Here is a 21,762-nt window from a genome sequence, read left to right on the forward strand (position 1 = left end):
GGCAAACCTCACACTGTGCACACAGAATATTACAAGGATGTGAACTCAAGGATGAAGATTTAACAAAATTGCTTTTTTTCCCGACTGCTTCATCACAAACATTCTTAAGTGAAATATGTGTGGGGGAGGGATAGGAAGAATACGATGACCAGCACAGTTTTGTGTCCCTGCCTTGATTTTTGCTAAGGAAGCAGCACAGTTTTACTTACATTGCTTTTGTACCATTAGTGCAAATGTCAACACAGTGTACATCATCTTACTACAACATCAAGAGTTCTGACCTGATGTGCTCCATAGAAGGGTCTGAAAACACACAGAGCTCAACAGGCCACACTTTGAGAGCTGCTGATCAGATAACGCCTAAAACACAATGAGCACTCAAATCATTCTGAATGAAGGACTGAATGAATGAATGAATCCATGTTGGTTCACCTATAACAAAAATGATGGTCTTTTTTATGGCTTAAAGGATATATATGAGTGTGTATGCGTGTGTGTGTGTGTGTAGATACAGTGGAGACCCTGCCTGCTTGATAAGGGTTAGTAGACCCTTGAGTCAAAGTTGGAAGGGAAGACAGAGACTTTGTGCCCAAAATTTCCATTCTGATTTGGAAATATACCAAAGGGAAAGGACAAAGTTATTCTGTTAATTGCACCACCTTCAACCACAAAGAAATATAATATTTTTGCTTCATTTTATATAGAGACTTGTCAATTAATGCTATTTTAATTATTTTGGAAAGCAATTTATCTACATAATACTTAGTGAACTACTGTTGTGAACTTATAAAAAATGGGACAAAGATTAAAAGATTTAAAAGACTTAGTCAACTAAAATGAGTCACGAAAATTGACAGATGGACATGATGTGTTCTAGTTTTTCTCTCCCCTAATCACTGATTCTACCATACCTCCTTTACCAGAGAGTTGACCACAAAATAGGTCTATCTTAATGTTACATAAATCAGAAATCCAGGATTTTTGCCAGAAGCCCTACAGTCTCATTCTCATACATCCTGATCCCATTTAAACAGCCTGTAACCCTGACCACTAATGTTAAATGTAGCTTCTGTCAACGCGGGTGACATGAAGCGTGTGTGTATTCAGAGAGAAGCACGGCCTTTGCTCCACTGTGGGAAACCCTTACCAACAACAGGTAAAGAGGTGGTTAGCTCTAGAAACCTGCTGATATTGTGTGACAAAGAAGTAGGTTATGTAAATTAACTTGGTGGGGGTATTCCCTCTTTAAAAAGGGTACTTTTTTCCTGTACTCTGACAGAGTGACAAGTGTAATCTTGGAAAAGTTCAACAAGGAAACTTCAAAGGTGGCAAGGATTCCTGACAAAGTAGTGAGTAAGCATATTGGTAGTGTATTTCAGGTGCCCTTGTCCCAGGATTGTCAAATTGTGCAGGTACAGACAAAACAGATGTGGGGAGATGAGCTGTCCGCTCTAGGAGGACACATGGAGAACTTGTCTGTCAGCGGAGCAGGTTTGCAAATACGCAGCCTAGGAAACTCGCCACTGACCCACCGAAGCACACATAACTCAGTGCTGAAAGCAAACGGTGAGGTTGTTTTTGTTCTCCCCCTTAGGTAATACTTCTCTCATGTACTCTTAAGTCATTTTGACCCTTGCTGATCTGTGGAGGCAGAGTGCCCAATTAAATTACTTTCATTATAAAAGCCCATACAGCCAAATACTTTTTATAGCACACGATTCCAAACCTATAATAAGCATCAAGGAAAAGTAGCCCAAAAGCTTTTTAAAATTAAATAGAGACTTTTAAACAATTGGTGATACCAAAAAAGGTCAGAGAGAGTGCCCCAGTGTCGAGGGTTCAATTGGCAAAGAAATTATGAAAGTGACATTTTGAAATGAGAGAACATTTTAATATTCATTCTTCTGGGGTCAGGGGCAGGCTACTCAGAGTTACAATTATATCCAAACAGAGGATGAAGACCTTCCAGGAAGAATTCCTTTCAAAACAGTCTCCACCTCTTCACTTAAAATCCATATTAATACATGTTAATAACTTACATTTACTGAGAGCCTCCTATGTGCCAAGTACGTCGTTAGTGTTGTATTTGTATTTTACCATTCGATCTTCACAATAACTCTATGAAATAGGCACTGTTATTATCCCTATCAAACAGATGACAAAACTGTGGCTTAGAGTTTAACTCCTGTGTGTGAAGTGATTGAAGTAGTAAGTGGTGGAGCCAGGATCCAAACCCAGGGTTGCTCCCTCTGGAGGCTATACTCTTAACTTGTGTTCTGGTGGGCTTCCAGAACGTCTAAAATTCTCTACTGAATCATTCTTAACTTAGACAATAAACACCCAATAAGCACTGCAACCTGTCAGGCACTGTGAGATGCTGACCTTATAATAATAAATAAGAAAGCATTCTTATTTCCCCACAAACACACAGTTTCCTCAGCACATCATCTCTTGGGAGCTGGTTTGGTAAGTCATTTGCCGTCACGTCTGTTTTCACAGAAGGAAAACGAAAACAGAGATTGTCCAGGATTTTAAACACCATCAAAAACAGAATTACTGCCCACTGATTTCAGCCAAGTGTTTTGTCCACGAGATATTACCGTTCATCTTGTGGAGAATCAGGAAAGTAAGTGCTGAGGCCATAAAGGTGAGTTGCATCCCTTAAAACCTGCCACAACCACTTGACAGACTTCTCCAGATATAGAAGCTACTTTGAACTTTAAAGTACGTAGTAGTCATATTTTTAAAAAGGTAAGTCAGAATCAATCAAAATATAAGAAAGTAGAAAAAAACTAAATGGACCACAAGTGGGGCCTAGTTTAGTAATATATGGCACATTAACTCCATGGATATTATGAATTTGCCATCATTTTTAATTCAAAAGTTCAGTGCCAATATGAACGTTATTTGTAATATGTAGGTAAACATATACCACTCACAGAGCACCCAAATTACATATTAATATAACTACATCTAGACAAAAAAAAATAGAAGAGCTAATATGCTAGATCACGGTTTAGCAAACTTTTCATTAAAGAGCCTGCGAGTTTCTATTTTACAGCTTCTGTTGCAAATATTCAAGTCTGACATTTTAGTGCAAAGGTAGTCATAAACAACATGCAAATGAATGAGCATGGCTTTGTTCTAATAAAACTTTATTTATAAATACAGGCAGTGGGGCAGGTTTTACCTGAGGGATGCGGTTTGCTGACATCTGTGCTAGACTATAGGAGTATGGAAGAGTTTAAAGACATTTGTGTTGGTGTTTTCAGTAATATTTTATAATATTGCTTAATAAATTTTAAAAAGGGGAACTAATCAAGCTACATATTTACTTACTGGAGTTCAAATCACCAGCCATTTTTTTTACCCAATCCACCTTTATCCTCTTAAAATAGTTTGAAAATTCTAGCCTGGATTTTAGGGCAAGGAGTCTTTCTAAAGTATTCAGCCAGACAGGAAAAATTCTCATTCCTATTGGTTGAATAATTCAAGATTCATGATCCGACCTTTAATCAATCAATTAACAAACATTTATAGATTGGTTACAAAGTGTTTAGCTTTTTCTAAGTACTGTGGGACTTCACACTTCTAAGAGTTTCCCTTTTGTCAAGAAGCTTAAAGTCTAATAGATGAGGCAACTATATTAACTTTATTTATGTAGTTGAGATATTCGGCATAAAAAGGATGAAGATCCATAGAAACAACCCGCATGTCCAGTAACAAGAAACAAAAAAGTACATCAGGCTGCATAGGGTGGAATTACTGTAGTATATAAAAAATATATACTCTAGTATATTTTAGAAATTACTCTAATATTTACTCTGGTATATCAGCATCTATCTTAAGTAAAAATATATTTAATTTTAGTTTATGCATGCATATTTCTTCCTAACACCTTCATTCATTGAACTTATAATATTTTGGAAACAAATGATCAGTAATTTATTGACTTTACGTTATTACTTAATATTAATTTTCCAAGCTTCAATTTAACTATGACGGTAGAAAAACGGCATAATCATTTGGTAAAGTAGACTAGTATTATATCACAAAAGCAAAGAAAATATGTTGTTCCATTATTTTGCAGATAATGATAAAGCTAGAATTTTTCTAATAGCAAAATAATTTTTAAAAAATCATTTTCTAAGTTACTTCCAAAGTGCAAAGCGAGTTGTGGAAGGAAATTACATTAGAGAGGGAGGCAGCAGCTAGAGCAAAGACGACGCCATCGTAAAATGCTTCGCTGCACAGGCACAGGCAATAGGAAGAGTGCACAGTGAACTGTGTTGTTGGAGAATGGTGCTGGGGATGGAGAGATGAGGGAAGGTAAGGCCAGAGTAATTGTGAGAATATAAGTAATTGGCTGCTTTAGTAATCAGGTCCAGAGATAATAAGGACCTGAAATAAGGCACTGGTATAAGAATGCAGAAAATGGAATAGAGCGATGACCATGCAGATGGTGAAATCATCAGGCCGTGGTAACGAGTATATGTGGGGGATAGGGAAGGAAGAGCAAGCTACTAGAATTTCTGGCTTAGATGATTTGGTGAAAAGTTGAAATATGACACACAGAAACACAAATGGATCAGGGGGAGGAAGATTAAGGAGCTATATTTGAGAAATGTTTGGCGCATCCACGTGGAGAAAATGCCAGATTGGTGAATCATTATTATAAACTACTCTAACACTAGCACTTATTAAATCTGTTCTTGGTACCAGGAACTGTGCTAAGCACTTTACATGGAAAATCTCACAAATCCTCCCAACAGCCCCACTGGTACACACATTTTACAGGTAAGGGAACTAAAATCTAGTGAGGTTAAGTAACTTTCCAAAGCATATGCAATTAAATAAATGGCAAAGCCCGGACTTTAGCCCATTAATTCATAATTCTAAAATTGACTCTTAACCACTAACATATCTTGTGCTGATAAAACAGCTCAATCTGAAGAATACTACAGAAAATGATTGCTTTTGCCAATGCCAGCCCCACAGGCATCCTGTTTGGGCTTTGCCATGTGTCTTATCAACAAATGACTTGAAAAAGAGAATTGCACTTACTGTACTCCACTAAGAGCACAACACATACTTCTGTAAATTAGGGAGGTTTTTATGGACTGGAATGTATTCATGCTCTCCTAAGTCAACATCCTTGCCATGAAGTCATTGTTCTAGCATCTACAACATGGCCAACAAAGGCAAGACTTCTGACTTTGGCCAATATTGATTTGGATAGATTCTATCCAAGAAGATATATGGGTTTTCAGCCATATTTGAGAGTAACAGATTGTACAGCTTGGCTTCAGTGAATATCAACTAAGGGCCAAAATATACCCATTCATAAATTGACATTTGTTTCATGACTTTTTGTGGTGAAAGCCCCTGGATTTTTGGCAAGCTCCACAGCTTGGCACTCAGCTGAGCTGGTCCTGCAAGTATGCAAAATGCTACTGGTCTATACCCTGGGGCCTCATATTTAAATTCTAGAATCAGCAGAGTCTAAGTGGTAAGAAGAGGAGGGCCTCAAGAAAGGCCGTGTAAGCCCTGGGTCAGTCACATTGACCATAGCAATTCCCGGTCGAGTTCTAGAAACATCTCATACAATTTACCCCAAAGGACAGGGATCATCACCTTACATCCTATGCATGATTGGCGTAGTGAGATACAGCATGGGAAGTACCAAACACTGTGGCTGGCACACACAAGTTGTTCTGTATATGGTAGTTATTATTAGTATACGTTGTAGTAGGATAGTTTAGTAATAGTAGTAAGGAAGCTTAATAAACATTTACCTAAGTGTTGAATTTGCCAGTCCTTACGGACCCCTTATGCATTTGTTTTGTTTGAGGGAGATTAGTCCTGACCTAACATCTGCCGCCAATCCTCCTCTTCTTGCTGAGGCAGACCGGCCCTGAGCTGACACCCGTGTCCATCCTCCTCTACTTTATATGTGGGACACCTGCCGCAGCATGGCTTGCCAAGTGGTGCGGAGGTCCACACCTGGGATCTGAGCCGGGGAACCCAGGGTCACTGAAGAAGAATATGCGAACTTAACCTCTGCACCACTGGGCCAGCCCCCAATCCCTCATGCATTTTGAAGATAAAGTTGAAAACAGCAAGTCCAAAAAAGTAAAAAAATCTAATTCTGTTCATATCATCTCTATTAAAAATAAGATATACTATCGACCTTTCAAGAAAATATTGACCCTAAAATTTTTAAAAATAGGAGCTATAATTCAATTATATTTTAGAAAACACTTTATTTTATCCTCATAATGAAGTATCTGTAGAAATTACCTTCAGACTGTTTTATGTTTACTGAAGGGAACTGTTTCATGTATTTAGTATTTCCAGCAAATAACTGAGTGATGATGCCCTGTATATAAAGCTAAATTAATTGAAGTAATGACCTCTTCCTCATGAAAGAAGCAGATTTAGATATCATTGACATTGCAACTCAGCAATATTTCTCACATTACACGGAAGAAACAACAGAAAAAGCAGAAGATATTGAGTAAATTCATAAGTCTCTATTGACTCCAAATGCTAATCTAGGCACAAAATATGCATCAATAAGGAATTGTTAAGCTTTAATCAAAACAAAATTAATATAGCGATGACACAATTAACCAAGCCTAGTTTGATTTTGATTTCTCTTTTGATTTTTTTTTTTTGAGGAAGATTAGCCCTGAGCTAACTATTGCCAACCCTCCTCTTTTTGCTGAGAAAGACTGGCCCTGAGCTAACATCTGTGCCCATCTTCTTCTCTCTCTTTTGATTTTTGATAGTCTCTTAAGTGATATTTGCTGTCCATCTACCCCGGAACGTACTCATACTTAAGAAACCAAGGTAAAAGAAATATGAGATTCAACAAAGCACTATCATGTTTATGAACGTTCTTACAATAAATGCATAGCTTTCTAGGCTAGAAAATTCATTTGAATGATCATCACAAATGTCATTGTTTCATTTGTTAATTTAGCTCTAAATGAAATGTATTATTTTTACAAAGTTATATTTAAATATTGAAGATTCTTAACTCCAACACACTTGCACTGCAGACAATGCATTTGTATTGCTTAGTGTGCTTGATGAATAACAGCTCAATGAAGGAAAACCAAGTTGAAGATATGTTAAATGGCTTGACCAAGCCACAAATCCAGTAGGTGATAGCGTCAAGACTAGAATCTGTCTCCAGATTTTGTTATTTTCTGTCTTTTGTACTATTAAACTGCAAGAAGAAAGTTTTTGTAAGTTAGTAAAAATAATACTTAAATCGGGGGGTGGGTAGCAATAATATCTGTTCATGCAGCTAGCCAGGTATTTGTGAGTGGTTAGAAGCATATGGCCAATGGGCGTTAAGAAATGTGTCCGTCTGGTTCTTTTTGTTTTGTTAGCTATCAAGTCAACCTGACTGAAACAAAGGCACATTTCACAAGAGTGGAAGAAAATCGGCTTCACTCAATCCTTTTAGCATTTTCCAGGTGATTACATCTTTATAAATCGCCTGGCAAAATCAAGTGGTTACAGAGCTTCACAGACTTTGGCTGGAACATTAAAGAAATTGAATGATTTATGCAAGAGAAGATCAAATAAGTTGCATTGTATCTAAATGCTTGTCCCTTGACCCAAAAGCTGAATGTGAAAATTAATTATTTTTCATTTTCTTCTAGGATTTCATGGTCTGGAATGCCTTTCCCTATCATTTGTTGAGGTGACAAATCTTACCCATTTGCAAGGTTCATCTTAAAAATACCTTGTCCTGGAAATCTCCCAGTTTCCCTACCTCAGCTTCTGCAACATTTATTTTTTCATAAGTTTTTGTCTTGTTTATATTTTTCTCCAATTGTTTCATGAGTGCATTTAATACATGAGTGCACATAATCCCCAACCAGATTATAGGTTTAATACTTCTGATTTTCCCATACCATAGGAAGATAATACATTTTGATTATCCCATGATGAATTTTCAACATAGAAATCATTTCAATGAAATGTTCTTCATTTGGACTGACAATATGTAAGAGATTTTTTTCATTTTTTAAAATCAGTTAGGAAGGTAGTTTTTCTGTATCTCATTAAAATATAAACTTCTATTTTGACTTACTTTCAGTTTGAAACTTTGGACTACTGTTAATGAAATGCGTTTATATCATCCATGGGTTACACATTCTTGATTACGTTTTAGAAGCCCTGAAAACATTAGTGATTACTCCATAAAAATGGCATTCATAAGGTTTAAAGCCATGCTTATCATTTAGATGTGTTTCTTGCACTTGATCCTGAAATACCTGGGATTCTGATGTGAGTAGAGCTATCTGCACTGGGGGAAGGGGACTCACGCTGTCAGGTGAACTGGGGAAGGACGCTTCTTTCTCATCTGTCACTAAGCTCATCTTCTCTATTCAGCATTCCCCCTAAAGAGAATTTCACTCACAGAATTAGACAGGTGCTCTTTTACTGTGTCTGTTCTAAGAACTAACACATGCTGGGTTCTCCGAGAACTAGGCATCATTACACTGCACAGAGTTTGGGCTTTTAACACATTTCCAGTCCTCCAACTTAGGACTCCTTTAATCAGATCACTTAAATAAAATTATGATTATTTAAAATCTCACAGTAGATAATCCCCATATTATAATAATTTACGGAGATTAAATAAACATATATTCTTCTCAAATCTATTTCAGTTGAGTGTAAATAAAACAACAAATAAAATTTAAAAGTGCATATTGCCTCTCAACAAAATCTCTCCCTGCCATTGATGTTTAAAGAATGAACTTTTATTCATATAGAAAAAAAGTGCAATCACATAGACCGAAGAGGCTCTCGCCTGTCTGTATTTTCATTATATTCAAGAAGATGACCTCCTTGGTCATATGTAAGGGGACCTAACGATACTCATGCTTTCCAAATTGAATACCATAAGACTTTTTTTCCCTTCAAATCATGTCTGCTTATGCACTTTATAGTAAAAACTTTGGAGAATCACGTAATAGAAAATCTAAAAAAGAAAAAAAGAACACACTCAAACTTCCCATCTCTCTATAGACAAAACCCTCCAAGGCTTGGGATTAAGCTTTTGGAAATATTAGGAGTATTTAAAATACGCTCACACTTAGCTCTTTGCTCACTTGGTAACTATTTGCAACACGGAAAGGTCGTGATTTGTGCACTGAGAAGGCTGGAGCCAAACGGAGTAAGAGTATTACTGTTTCATTTTAATAACCCAAACTTATTTCTTAATACAACTTTTAATTCTACTGTAAACTTTTTTTATTGGGTGCTACTTTGTCTCTGAATAAATGACAAAATCATTAATTGCCAGTTGCTTTATGAACATGATTGGACATCAGAAGCAAAGAAAATAGGGCAAAGTTTTCAGTTTTACCAAAACACACACTCATATTCTGTATATTCTGGATCATTCTCATTGAAACAACAAGCAGTAATTCATAATGTTACTACAACATGACTCATTAGTCTGCAAGTTACATATACGGTATGTCAAATCCCTTCCCTCGGACAATAATAATTAGAGTAATGACACAGCTAGAACACAGTTTGCAAGTCTTCACCCCGCTCTTCAAAACTTAATGCTATCACAGGTCTCCTGTGAATGTATTTTTAGTGCCCAGTTCCTAGTTCAGTGTTTAAAAATCCTGCTGATCCTGGAGTTGGAACAAAGCTTTCGGAAGCAATCAACGGCGCTTGCCATCACAGGTGCCAAACACACACAATGTCCTTTTATTTATGGAAATACACACAGATCTATTCTGCATGTGCTCAGAGCACAGCACAAATACCACCTCTTTCCCACAGGCAGCAGGAAGGATGTGGTTTGAAGGACACGATTGCTTCATCTGAACCTTCAGTTGTTCCTCAAAGACCTCTTGTTTCTACACTGAATCGCTGCACTACAACTTACATTTAAGAAGATGCAACTGGGGGCCTATGCCTGAAATCCTACTTTTATTTAACTAAAATTGGTGTTAGAGCAGATCATGCAATACTTTTTTCCCCCTTACCTTCAACTGACACATGTGAAAGTGTGATCATAATCAAAACGCGTTTCCGTGAGCTGGTGACCCAGTAATTCCTTACGCATACAGGTCAGCTGCAACAATACAGTACTAAAATCGCCAGATGAAATGGTCAGAATTACCCAGTAGCTTGATAAAATCTGCTTACATTGAGTCTAATCCAGGGATAAATATACAGAAAGCTCCGGGCAGTGGAAACTGTAAACATTGCAGAACTGCCCCTGAAACGGTAATACTGGCAGGTCTGTCACTGCCAGGAAAACAAATATTTGCTGAATTATAGGGCATTATCTTGGTTTTACCTGAACACAAACGAGGGCCAAATAATCACAAGCTACTGTTTAAAGTGGAAAAGTGTAACATGCAGTACAAGGGACTAATTCCACTCCTCCAAACAACTATAAACTCCGAACAAGCAATCCACTAAACCTGATTACTAATTCAACACAGCCTGCATTCCCGGAGCTCACCCACGTCATGTCAATCCTGAAAAGCTCAAGCTCTAACTATGAACGCCTAATCCACAGCCCTGTACCCTTTATATTTTCTCCACTATGCTTGATTCATACCCCTTCTCCAGTGTGTTAATCTACAGGTGATTTCTTTTTGGAGTCTAGCATTTTGCACCTCGCTGCAGCCACAAATACCACAGTATTTCTAAGCTAAGAAATACATAAGTTTTTCAACTATGCAGATTAAGTCTTCTTGGGACTTAAACTTACCTTGAAAAAACGGATGTATTGTTAGTTACCAATTGCTTCTTCAGCTTTGCATGCAAAGTCTAGTCTTCTTCATGATTCCCTTGCAAAGTTACTAGCTTATGAGAACCTATAAATTGAGAAAATAGCTTTGGTAACAAGGTAGGTAAACTGCTCCTAGTGATGACTTTTGAACTTCGGGAGGTGGACTCCTGTGTTTTCTCCAACTACTTTTCCTTTTTCCTAATCAGTTTTGCTGTTTAACTGTGTGTGATATATGAAGTTACTTAGAACGATTGAAGCAGACATCAGGAAAAAGAAACATGGAAATTTGATGAAAATATTTTATTACTAACACCAAACCCAAAATATCACCTTTTGAGAAAGGGTACACAACTCCATGTACCAGGAGAAATATTACTCCTGGCCCAGGGTATTAAATAAGTGCCTAGGTTTCCTTCCCCAAGTAGAAAACAAATAGCTCTTGGCCAAATGTCTGTGCCCTGGTCCTTCAGAAATCCATATCTGGCTCTAAGATGCCAGGAAAATTTCACCTTGTGTCATGTTTCATGCTGAGAGGTTTGTATAGCTCTTGTGTAAACCTTGGTCTCTAAGACACATTCCAAGCTGAATTTATTTCAAATTCCAAACTGAGTTTATTCCATTCCACTCACTTAAAATTCCAATTGTGATTGGAAAATATACACTTCATTTACCTTCTGTGCAGTGTTCAATGAACCGCTTGTCATGTTCACCCTTGTAAGCTGCATTTCAATCCTGAGTAGGTCTGTGTATCAGTTGATTAAAGCTTTGCTATTATTTGAAAGGAACATTATAATACACACTGTTATCTTTCTCAGCATTTTTTCATACTGTAACATGAGGATTCTGGCAAAATAATATTGTGGTTGCCACTCTTTCCCTTACCCCTATATCATTTACTTGTCTGTACAGAAAACCATGTTTCAAATGAAGTAGAAATAAGTGTAGAAAAACCAACTTCCCTATCCTGTTGTATCTATGTCACTCTATATACTGACATGGCATACAATGAGATTGCTTGATAAACTGCTGGAGTCCAAACAGATTACTACCACTTAGCTAGAACCAAACAAGTCATTTCAGGACATTGCCCCAAGGGATGTCAATTTTAGGAGGAAGCATAAAACTCAAATAAGGGAGCTGGTTCTTTGTTTACCGCGGGTGAATTTCCTGGACAATGTTTAAGCCAGAAATGACAGGGAGCACAGAAGAGTAAACCGCGTCTGGAGAAAGTAAATGATAGGAGCACCCCCAACCCAAATTTTTGCCACAAAAGGACTTTACCACATAGGTCACTGCTTGGATCTGAAGAAACGTAACTCAAATCCCTAACCAATTAACTAAACCCCTAACTATTATTAATTACTGCTCACTAACACAACAATGATAAATGTGTATGTCCCTTCTTAAATTCTGTATTGGGATTTCCCAATGGTGATGGAATTGTCTGTTAAGAAAAATATTTCAATTTCTGCCAAACAAATGGTCCCAACTCCTCTCTGTGATACTGAAATGTCCAGTAAGTCTCTTGTTATTCAACAGGATCTGTTCTATGCTCTCCTGGTGCCAGCATAACAAAGTCAATACAATTGGTTGTATTCAAGGCCAGTGGCTATTCCTCAAGCATACAGGTCCAGCACATGTGTAAGCCTTATTCAGGGTCCTATTCATTTGCAGTTGAGGAATGAATTAAAGACTGCTTTTTGAGAACCTCACAATTCATCCAGATCTTACACTTGACTTTTTCTTTTTTTGGAAGAGGTACACATGGCAACTTTTTCATGCAAAAAAACAAATGTGATTAAGAACACTAATGTCTTTCTGGAGCCGAAGATATTTCAACTATTGTTCCTTAAAGTATCACTCCATAACTATCTTCTGGAACATATTCTTCAAATATGCTTGTGTGGATGGTTAAAATCAAAGCAAACTAACAAACCTAAACCAACCCAAACAAACACTCCAACAAACCAAAAGCTTGCGCCTTCTCATCTTCAGAGACAGCTGGCTTCCCTCACTTTTTTTTCTTTCTTTTTGAGGAAGATTAGCCCTGAGCTAACTACGGCCAATCCTCCTCTTTTCGCGGAGGAAGACTGGCCCTGAGCTAACATCCATGCCCATCTTCCTCTACTTTATATGTGGGATGTTACCACAGCATTGCTTTTGCCAAGTGGTGCCATGTCCACACCCTGGATCCGAACAGGTGAACCCCGGGCCGGGGAGAAGTGGAACGTGCGAACTTAACCGCTATGCCACCAGGCCGGCCCCTCTCACTTTCCAAACTGAGCTGCATTAGGGCTCTTCCCTGTGTCTCTTAATGTTTTCTAAAGTGCAGGCGCTTCATTTCAAAAAAAAAAAAAACAATCCCTACTATCTCAGGACCCACTGGCTAACTTTCTTCATTATCACCTTAAAAAACATTATTTCTCCACTCTCCTCAAAACACGCTCCCTTTTGAGGCTCACAGCGTTCAGCTATATCCCATTTCTCCCTGCAAATGGCTTAAATCCAGGGAGCCCCGCCCCCACATCTAACAAAGACTTCGGCAGATGGTTCAAAGTCTTATTATCCAATCCAAGATCCTGGGTGATTTCATTGTCCTTTTGAATGACCATCCAACGCCCTGCCTTACTCATTGTAATGACCTTCACCTCCACGCTGTTTCAGCCAGTCACCTTCATAGCCACCCAAAACTCTGTTACCTCTGTACTTGTTCACTCTGTGATATTCTTGACCCAGCACCCTCCCCCATCTTTCAGCTCTCTCAACTTCATATTTATACAATATCTGTTCTACAACGTTATTAAGACTTTCACTCTCTTAAAAGTAACATTTTCTTTTGTCTTTAGCGCTACTTTCTTCTCTCTGGGATGTCTCTATGACATCCTAGATGTCATAGCCTATCACTTTAAACATTCTCATGTCAGTACCCATCACTCCCTGAATTCTTGCCCTCCCTCCACAGTCTCCTGCAAGATTTCAATCCAAGAACAATGCAATCATTTTATTTCTGTGCTCCTAAACCTGTGCTACCAAGTTCTGGAAAAATCCTGTGACCCACAGAATGGTGCTGGTACAAAGCCCTGGTCTGCAACATCACTGGGACCTCAACACTGTCCAATTATCCTACCACATCTACTTTTCTTTCATGCTTTGCCTATTCCTTTCAATGCAATATCATATACCAATCACTACTTCCTCATTCTCGGCAACATCCCCATTTCCTAATTTACTAAACAGCCCTTGAAGTGAGAACTTAGTCAACTTTCTCTCCTCTCTAAGAATTTGTCCAACCCAACTCTTTGCCTCCCAATTAATTAGAAGAGATTAATTTTCTCTTGTCCAATGCTGGTCTTCCACCTTTATTCTTGATTCTACCTCCCCCTCTTTATCTGTTCTATTAGATATTTCATTTCTCACACAAACCTTCAAGCTCTCTCATTCCATTGGTTTCTATGCAGTGGTGCGCTGGAGCTGGTAGCTGATTCTAGGTATCTCTTCTCATATTTGCATGCAGAAATATTACACTGGTAGCTTGGCTTCAGCCATGGTGGGAGTATTTACACCATGGCAATGGGCAAAAGTTACAAATCAGGGCTTTTTGTCCGTCCCTCATCCCCCAGAGCTGGTTTATCAGGACACCATTTTACATGGTTGTTGTTAGTGCTGCTGAGTTGATTCTGACTCCTAGACACCCTGTGTACAGCAGAAGAGAACCCTGCCTGGTCTTTTTGTGCCATCCTATCACCTTTTGGCACTATATCAGGCAATAATCCACTGTTATTCATAGGGTATTCATGGCCAATTTTGTTGGAAGTGGGTGGCCAGGTACTTCTTCCTAGTCTGTCTTGTCCGGAAGCTCCACTGAAACCTGTCCCCTATGGCTGACCCTGCTGCTATTTAAAAAACTGATGGCATAGCTTTTCAGCATCACAGCAACACACACCTTGCACAGTATGACAACCAACAGACAGATGGTGTGGCTCCCTGACACGGAAACAAACCTGGGCTGTGGCGGTGAGAGCACCAAATCTTAAGCACTAGACCACCAGGTCTGGCCACCACTGCACATAGCTTGCTCAAAACAAAACAAACAAGAACACTGACAAAATTCTTTGCATCTAGCCTCTCTCTTCTTCTAGTTATATTGCTCTTTTTCTTTCCTTTTATGGTCTAACTACTTAAAAATGTAGTGTGTATTCAGTCAGTCATTCACTCTTAACAAATCTAAATATGCCCTCAATTCTTAACAGTTTTTCACTGAAATTGGTATTTCCAAGGTAATCAGTAACCTCCTAGTTGATAAATCTAATGAATACCTTTCAGTTTTTACTAATGTTATCTGCGGTATTTGATACCATTGGCCACTTCCTCCTTATAATTCTCCCTTGCCTTAGCTTCTATGATATCACCATTTCCTGAATTTTCCCTTACCTCTCTGGCTGCTTCTTCTCAGGATCCTTTTCAGGGACCATTTGTTTGCTTATTTTTAACAAGTTCCTCTTCAGTGTTCTTCTCTCAACCTTTCCCCCACATTTATTCAATACCTTACTGATTTGAGTCTTACTCGGTAGTCAATGGCTTTAACTTTTGGCAAAATCCTGGTCATTCACAAAGCCATCTCTCTCCCAGCTCTCCTTCATTTGTTGTATTTACCATTGTAGAGTTGTTCTTTTAGAAGGTCCAAGACACCAGGCACTTCAAACCTAAAACTTAACAAATTTAACCCATCAAATTTTTACCTCAACCTAACATTTTGTGACAGGCATCAGCCGAAGTGCTCTGTAGCATTATCTCATTTGATCATTACAACAATTTAGCGAAGTAGGTGTTCTCCTCCTCTCTTTACAGATGAGGCGATTGAGATGTACAGAAATTAAGCAATTTTCTCGGGTCACTTTGCTAGTATACAGAAAACAAAGTCTAGAAACTAGAGTGTTGTCTCCACAGCCTTGACTCCTCACCATTATGATGTACTATCTTCATTAAGCCTTAATGATTTCGGCTTTTGCTGTGCCTGTTTGCTTCTGCTGTCACTACCTTGGTTCAAGTCCTCATCTTCCCTGTTAGGATTGCTGAAGAAGTCTTTTCTTATCTCCATATCCCTAGGCTTGTCTCTCTAGTCCATCTTCCACACTGCAGCCAAAGAAAGCTTATGAAATCTGCTCATGACACACACAACTCCAATGCTTAACCACAGGGTGTAGATGAAGTCTGAATATCGCAGAATCTTCTGATATTGTGCTCTCATCTCATTGATGTATTGAAATCATAAGACAAGATGACACCCCTTTTTCTGGGAGATCAGATTCTTCCAGATAGAGGGTCATTCGCATAGTCAATTATGGGAAGAAAGTAATCCTGGGAAAGGAAAAGAGGGCTGAGAACTTCATAATGGAGGAAGAAAGACATGGTCTTCTTGCAGAATTTTGGATAATACAGCCTTAACTCCAAGAAGCATCTACATGTGAGGCACTCACATGTAGTTAGTCACTCTATTGGTGAATGTAAATTGACCCTCACAATCTGGTGGTACTGTCTAGGGAAGCAGGGATGCACCTTGTTATGGACCACATGAAGATAAGTCTGGGCTGTGGGCTCCAAAAGTAGTTACATCTGGGTAGTTTCAAGTTACTCTCTGTGTTATAGTTCTCTTCTCTTTTCCCTGAACTTCAGTACAGTCTTCTAAAGGAAAGAAAAACGTCTCAATTGTCCTCCTGGGGAATTAAGATAAGGGTCTTTGCCCACTCTTGGGGACAGCATCTCATGCCCTGCAGCACATGGACACAGAGCTTGTGTCAGACAGACAGCCAAGGTAGAAGGTGAAACAGCCAGGATACATTTGTGAACCATGAAACTACCCAAGCTAGAAACTGGAAGTCATCCTTGCTCCCTTCTTCATCTTCACCTCCTATGTATTACTCATCACTCAACCTATAGTTTTTACCTCCTGCAAATCAAACCAGCATCCTGCCCTCCTTTTGGAATCTGTCCTTCCTCTCCAGCCAGCACCTCCATGAAAGCCTCCTGCCTTGCTTCTTGCCTTGCTCTGGCTCTCCTGCCTCTCAATCTAGTCTTCACAACTTAGTTGAGCTGATATATTCAAGCCCAAATCTGAGCACATACCCCTGGCTTAAAGCACTTCAGTTCTTCCTACCTCTTGTGATACCTCCACAGCTTCATTTCCCACATGGCTTTCCCTACTTGCTGTGCTGTGTTTGTGGAAATTCTGACCTCCCAGTCTTGTGCCCATATTTCCTCCTACCACAGGGTCTTGGCACAAGCTATCTTCTGCAACTACTCTTCCCTCCTCACTCAGGTAACTGACTTATCTCTCTGTTATCCACTCAACTGGAGCTTCCACAAAGAAATTTTCCCTGAACCTTCTTGACCAGCTCAAATGCCCCTATTCTCAGCTTTCAGAACATCTCCTGCCTCCACCTCTCTTCTGAAGTATTACCAGAGGTGGTTTCACTTTTGTGTGATTAGTAATATCTGTTTCTCTCTTTAGATGGTGAACTCCATGAAGGCCAAGACTGTCCATTCTTGCTCACAGTTGCACAGCCAGCAATTTTTGTCATGCTAGCTGTGCTAGTCCCGTGAAGATTTACTGAATGAATGAAAGCCGATCCTGAGAATTTTCACAAGTTCTTTAGGTGGTGAGACTGGCAGAAGACTAGATTTCCTGCAGGCAAGCAGAAAGCAGTTCTAAGCCAGGAAATTAGGCCTTGACAGACATAACCTGATTTAGTAAGAATTGCTGGTGAGGCGTAGACGGATGAGTTACACAAATGATATAAGAGGAATCTGTTGTCTTAAAAGTATGTCTAATCTAAAGATCAAATTTTAAAATCATAAAGAGCTAAATATATTTCTCCAGTTTTATGCTCAGTCTCTCCTCAAAATAGAATATAATAGAACACCATTATTTACGCTTAGATAGGGTGATCATATAATTTATCATCCACACTGGGGCATGTTTGCCAGTGAAAGGGGTGACATTAATACTTATGCCAGGACAACACAGGTTGTCCAGAACGAAGTAAGTAAGTGAAAAATTCTCTGTCTATGGGGAACTGTGATTGGAGTAACTGGATGACCAAATCAATTATAGAAGAAGGCTTCTTATAATGTGATGTTGGTGTTTGCACAAATTGTGGAATAAGCAATGTATCTTCAATAATGCACCATGGATAATATAATTATAATTTATTAAATATTTTGTTTGGAGCTTGTTCTGCTTATAATTTTATTTGATCCTGACAACAAACCCAATTCAATTCCTTAAAAAGCACTTATTGAGCACTGGGCCAGGCACAATGGCAGTTGTCAAGGAAAAACAAGATAGTGACCATCCCTAGAGAATTTATAGTTTAATTATCAGGCAAGTAGTATTGCCCACATTTACAGATGAAGAAACTGGCATCCAGAACTCAGAAATGACTTGGTTAGAGTTATGCAGACAATAAACTGCATAGCTGGAACTGTAATTCAGATCTCCAACTTCTAGTTCAAAGTTGAGTTCACTTTACTAAGCTGCCTCCCAAAATGGAGATGGCACACTTAAATGTGTTTTATGTTCTTGTCTGCTACCAGGCAGAAATGCCCATGGAGAACATTTACACCATCTCTGCAGAAGCGGACTGTGCCCAGCCTCAGCGGGCAGTGTTTGTGTTGCCTCTATGGACTTCCTTTTTAGGCACTGAGAACTGGCCCTGTGACAAGGATTTAAAGGGGCTTTGGAATACCAAACACATCTCTGTTTGGCTAGTCATTGTATCATACCTATGTCTAAATCCCGGGTAAATTAAAAAGCCCAAAATATGTCCTTTTGCTTTATGGTCAAATTCCACTTCAGGGGAGTAGTGCAATAGTCCAGATAAGGTCACTCTACCCTTGCGGATAACAGACCATCTCTGCCACACAAAATGTGGATATTTATCCATGATGAAACATTTTGCCTTATCCTTAACAGATGGATTTCAATTTATTGGTGCTTTGGCATTCTTTTTCAGTTTTTACAAAATAGATCTATCACTATTTTCAGGTTCTTAAGGGAAATCATTCTTGAGATTGCACTCAGGGCGTCAGAGGCAATGTGCCAGCCATCGTGCTCATATTCTCCTAAATGCTGGCTAGAAGAGTACATTAAAAAGTTGAGCATTTTCAGTAGTCAAACTAACCCCCTCCCCACCAGTGACAAAGACCTTTGGGTTTTCATTCATTCTAACTACACAGTTCTATTAGTATGAGTCTATTGATAAGCTCAAAGGTGAATTTTGATATTTTCTGTGTTTTAAAAATAATAGATTTCACTTATTATAAGGAAAGATTTCTGAAGCAAGAGAGAACTTTCACAAAATATTTTTTTCTCTTCTGATATGAAGAGAATTCTGTAAAGGACAAAAGGAAAATTAAAATAGCTCACAAATCAATTCAGTTGTTCAAATCACGACCAAGGATAACTAAAATAGAAGACTTCTAAAGTTACCAGCAACTGATCAGGGACCAAATTAAATGAGATAATAACAGTCAATGAAAGTTTTGGCTTTTTTTAAACATCTACAAAAATCTCGATCCTAGGTTCATGACAAAAATGAATAAGATGAATTGAGATAAAAGGAAGTATTCTCTTTTTGGATAGACTGAGAGTTTCTCGTAAAGGGAGAGCTTTCTTTGTTGGGAACATTTCTGAACAACCTTGCTAGGGATAAAAGCTGAGATCATGAGAGCCTAACCCTGGGAGAAGCTGCCCTGAGTGAGGCTGGGTGGGCTCTTTTAAAGGGGGAGAAGGAGAAGGAGAGAGACAGGGACAGTGGCAGGGGACTGCGGATTTGGTGGAAGGAAGTTTGTTGCGTTTTGTGATCCTCTCTTCAAAACCCCTCAAGTCTTTTATAAATCATTAATTAAGCTCATCAAATTCCAGAGAAAGTCATTATTTTTCTGCACAATTGTAAAGGGGCTGAGTGGTGGGTCAGGGTACCAGATCACATGGAGGTGGGAGTGAAGACACTGCAGACCGAACAGAAATAAACGCTTGACTAATTTCCAGGATTTGTAGGGAGAACTCTGGACTCTAAGAGGATGCAAAATTGGATGAGGGTGAATAAAGATTATCAAATCTCAGAGGAGCAGAAAAACTCTCACTTTTCATCAGAATTTCAGACCCAGTCCATGCACGGTCCCAATCCTCATGCTGTGGAGGGAGAGACAAATGGGCAAGTAATGAACTAAACCTGAATAATCTCACTTGCGTCACAGTGGTTGCATCTGCACAATGCCATGGGCCTGGAAGAGGGGCTCACTTATCCTACCTGGGCATTCAGGGGGGTATCACAGAAGAGGTAACATTTTTGGTAGGTCTTGCAGGGTGAGCATGAATGGTCAAATAACATTGAAAACTCAGGATGGTATCTCTTCAATTCCCTAAAATGAAGCTGAATAAAATTGGAAAAGAAGAGGATGGGTTTTCCAAACAGAGACTAGCATGAATGAAGCTGGACAGGAACACACACTGGTTGTTTGGCAAGCAGTCAAAGGTGTGGGGTCCGTGGTTGAGGAATGCTCAGAGCCAGCACTTAAAAGTTGTATATATTTTCCTTGTGCTTTGAAAGAAGTGATTTCTCAAGAATGAGACATAAGAAAAATTTATCATATTACTGAATCCAAATTTGATCTTCAACTATAGTTATCAAATTCTCTGCACTATACCTGGTTAAATTACTAAATAATACTCAGTAAATTATTTGAATTTACTTGCTTAGTTGAAGCTTGTGCCTAAAGTGAACCTCAGGCCCCCTCTTCATCTCTCTCTCCCATATGCCACACACAGAGACCCTTAGCTCATCTCTCTCTACAATGTTAACAACCTTAATAATTTACAGCGCTATGTCATTACTTAGACTGTCATGATGCAGTTTCTTGCATTATCTGCCTACCTACTCATATAAAATTAAGACTTTGTGAAATGTCTGCCCAACTTAGATGAGGGAATTTTGCAATGCTAGAACTTCAATGACATAAATATAGTTATAGATATAGATGATGTATAGATATAGATAGAAAGCTTGTTTATTTATCTTTTAGTTTTAATTGGGCTATTAAATTCACAGTGTTTTGTTCCTGGGATCCCAGGACAAGTTTAACTACATTAACTACCCTTCAAGCTGCATATTGACAAAAAGAAGTTGCCACTATAAGCGCCATGATCAGTTCCTTTCTTATCTGGTCAGAAAACAGGAGGACTGCAGAGTTTCTCTAGTAGTATCTCATGATGCAGTGACATTTCATGCCAAATGACAATTAATACCATTTTTGACTTTTACAATATGGACATTGTTTTGATTTATGATATTGACTTTTTTTAACCAATAGGCTTTAAAGTTAAAATACAACCAGGTAGCTTTCCTATCAAGCAATATTTGTCAGAAACGAATTTAGATATACCAGTGGTTATCTCTTTAAACTGATTTGGAATTTAGCTGCTTAACTAGAACTTCACAACAAATAAGAAATTGCCTCATAGGTTATAGAACTTGACAGCCTGTCCTTGACAACAGTATTTCTAAAAGCAGCCATTGACAACAGGCTAAAAGGATCTGTAACCCCTCTCAGCAGCTCTATGTCTATAAGGATTTCATTCATTCACTCATTCATTATTTCAACAAATACAAAGTCTCCACCACATAGTGAGGGCTATTCTAGCTTGGGACAGACAGATAAAATAGACAAAGCTACTGACTAAAAAGAACTTTAATTTTCCAGGGAATGCAAAATTACACTAAATTTATAAGATAACATTAGCTGCTTTACTGAAAAAATAAGTATGATATGTAAGTATAAGGAGCAACTGTCAGGAGTATGACTATTTTAGTGAAAGCCATCCGAAAGTGGAGACATCTGAGCAGAGCCCTGCTCACCAGGGGGCAGTCTGAGAAAACATTCCAGACCCACCGTGGGGACAGAGGACAAAGGCC

At 38.7% G+C, this 21,762-nt stretch overlaps 1 protein-coding gene across 14 annotated transcripts in view; it reads right to left on the bottom strand.

Annotated features, from left to right (window-relative positions):
* CHRM3 (cholinergic receptor muscarinic 3) overlaps positions 1-21,762 on the bottom strand; it is a 453,733-nt gene that overhangs the window by 153,930 nt on the left and 278,041 nt on the right. For 2 of the 14 annotated variants that reach the window (XM_070263628.1, XM_070263826.1), the window contains exon 5: positions 10,769-10,874. The exons of the other annotated variants lie outside the window; for them this stretch is intronic. The gene's annotated coding sequence lies outside the window, so the exon portion shown is untranslated. The remainder of the gene's footprint in view (positions 1-10,768; positions 10,875-21,762) is intronic. 14 annotated transcript variants of the gene reach the window in all.

The sequence above is a fragment of the Equus caballus genome, chromosome 1 (genome assembly GCF_041296265.1).
Source record: "Equus caballus isolate H_3958 breed thoroughbred chromosome 1, TB-T2T, whole genome shotgun sequence".
Taxonomy (NCBI): domain Eukaryota; kingdom Metazoa; phylum Chordata; class Mammalia; order Perissodactyla; family Equidae; genus Equus; species Equus caballus.